This window comes from Chiloscyllium plagiosum, chromosome 46, assembly GCF_004010195.1.
Source record: "Chiloscyllium plagiosum isolate BGI_BamShark_2017 chromosome 46, ASM401019v2, whole genome shotgun sequence".
Classification (NCBI taxonomy): domain Eukaryota; kingdom Metazoa; phylum Chordata; class Chondrichthyes; order Orectolobiformes; family Hemiscylliidae; genus Chiloscyllium; species Chiloscyllium plagiosum.
This window is the reverse complement of record NC_057755.1, coordinates 7635985-7638535: the sequence shown is the minus strand read 5'-3', so window position 1 is coordinate 7638535 and position 2551 is coordinate 7635985. Positions and strand designations below refer to the sequence as shown.

The window sequence follows — 2551 nt, the reverse complement described above, 5'->3', positions numbered from 1 at the left end:
TGCAGGGGTAGGCCATTCTGCCCTTCGAGCCTGCACCAACATTCAATATGATCATTGCTGATCATCCTTAATCAGTATCCTGTTCCTGCCTTATCTCCATAACCCTTGATTCCACTATCCTTGAGAGCTCTATCCAACTCTTTCTTAAATGACTCCAGAGACTGGGCCTCCACTGCCCTCTGGGGCAGAGCATTCCACACAGCCACCACTCTCTGGGTGAAGAAGTTTCCTCATCTCTGTCCTAAATGGTCTACCCCATATTTTTAAGCTGTGTCCTCTGGTTCGGCATTCACCCATCAGCGGAAACATCTTTCCTGCCTCCAGAGTGTCCAGAGTGTTTAATAATCTTATATGTCTCAATCAGATCCCCTCTCAGTCTTCTAAACTCAAGGTTATACAAGCCCAGACACTCCAGTCTTTCAGTGTAAGCTAGTCCCGCCATTCCAGGAATTGACCTCGTGAACCTACGCTGCACTCCCTCAATAGCCAGAATGTCTTTCCTCAAATTTGGAGACCAGAACTGCACACAATACTCCAGGCGTGGTCTCACCAGGGCCCTGTACAGCTGCAGAAGAACCTCTTTGCGTCTATACTCAATCCCTCGTTATAAAGGCCAGCATGCTATTAGCCTTGTTCACTACCTGCTGTACCTGCATGCTTATCTTCATTGACTGGTGTACAAGAACACCCAGATCCCTTTACCTAACTTGATTCCATTTAGGTAGTAATCTGCCTTCCTGTTCTTGCCAAAGTGGATAACCATACATTTATCCACATTAAACTGCATCTGCCATGCATCTGACCACTCACCTAACCTGTCCAGGTCACCCTGTAATCTACTAACATCCTCCTCACATTTCACCCTGCCACCCAGCTTAGTATCATCAGCAAATTTGCTAATGTTATGACTAATACCATCTTCTATATCATTAATATATATTGTAAAAAGCTGCAGTCCCAGCACGGATCCCTGCGGTACCCCACTGGTCACTGCCTGCCATTCCGAAATGAACTTTGGCCAGCTCCTCCCTCATAGCTCCATAGTTCCCTTTATTCAACAGAAATATTGTCAGTTCCGATTGTACCCTCTCCCTCTCAAATTGCAGATTGAAGCTTATTGTATTATGGTCCCTACCTCCCAATGGCTCCTTCACTTCGAGATCCCTGATCAATTCATTGCACAATACCAGATCCTGAATTGCCTTCTCCCTGGTAGGCTCCAGCACCAGCTGTTCTAAGAATCCATCTCGGAGGCACTCCACAAAGTCTCTTTCTTGAGGTCCAATACCATCCTGATTCTCCCAGTCTACCTGCATGTTGAAATCCCCCGGAACAACTGTCGTAACATCTTTGCAACAGGCCAATTTCAGCTCCAAATTCAACTTACATCCAGACTACAGGGCCTGTAGATAACTCCCAAGAGGGTCTTTTTACCTTTAGAATTTCTCAGCTCTATCCATACTGACTCTACATCCCCTGATTTTAGGTCCCCCCACGCAAGGGACTGAATATCATCCCTTACCAACATGTCCCAGAGGGGACAGGGGGATGGAGTGAAGGCACAGTGAGGTGACAGAGGAGGGGACAGGCACTTCGAGTGAAGGCACGGTGAGGTTACAGAGGAGGGGACAGGCGGTTGGAGTGAAGGCACGGTGAGGTTACAGAGGAGGGGACAGGCGCTTCGAGTGAAGGCGCAGTGAGGTTACAGAGGAGGGGACAGGCGGTTGGAGTCCCGTGGAGGTAAAAAGGGAGGGGAAAGCGGTTGGAGTGAAGGCACGGTGAGGTTACAGAGGAGGGGGCAGGGGGGTTGGAGTGAAGGCACGGTGAGTTTACAGGGGGGGGACAGGGGGTTGGAGTGAAGGCACGGTGAGGTTACAGAGGAGGGGACAGGGGGTTGGAGTGAAGGCACGGTGAGGTTACAGAGGAGGGGACAGGCGGTTGGAGTGAAGGCACGGTGAGGTTACAGAGGAGGGGACAGCGGGTTGGAGTGAAGGCACGGTGAGGTTACAGAGGAGGGGACAGGCGGTTGGAGTGAAGGCACGGTGAGGTTACAGAGGAGGGGACAGGCGGTTGGAGTGAAGGCACGGTGAGGTTACAGAGGAGGGGACAGCGGGTTGGAGTGAAGGCACGGTGAGGTTACAGAGGAGGGGACAGCGGGTTGGAGTGAAGGCACGGTGAGGTTACAGAGGAGGGGACAGCGGGTTGGAGTGAAGGCACGGTGAGGTTACAGAGGAGGGGACAGCGGGTTGGAGTGAAGGCACGGTGAGGTTACAGAGGAGGGGACAGCGGGTTGGAGTGAAGGCACGGTGAGGTTACAGAGGAGGGGACAGCGGGTTGGAGTGAAGGCACGGTGAGGTTACAGAGGAGGGGACAGCGGGTTGGAGTGAAGGCACGGTGAGGTTACAGAGGAGGGGACAGCGGGTTGGAGTGAAGGCACGGTGAGGTTACAGAGGAGGGGACAGCGGGTTGGAGTGAAGGCACGGTGAGGTTACAGAGGAGGGGACAGCGGGTTGGAGTGAAGGCACGGTGAGGTTACAGAGGAGGGGACAGG

At 52.3% G+C, this 2551-nt stretch overlaps 1 protein-coding gene across 1 annotated transcript in view; it reads right to left on the bottom strand.

The window, feature by feature from the left end:
- Positions 1–2551, bottom strand: part of LOC122544119 (solute carrier family 43 member 3-like) — a 50541-nt gene that overhangs the window by 6937 nt on the left and 41053 nt on the right. The window lies entirely within an intron of this gene.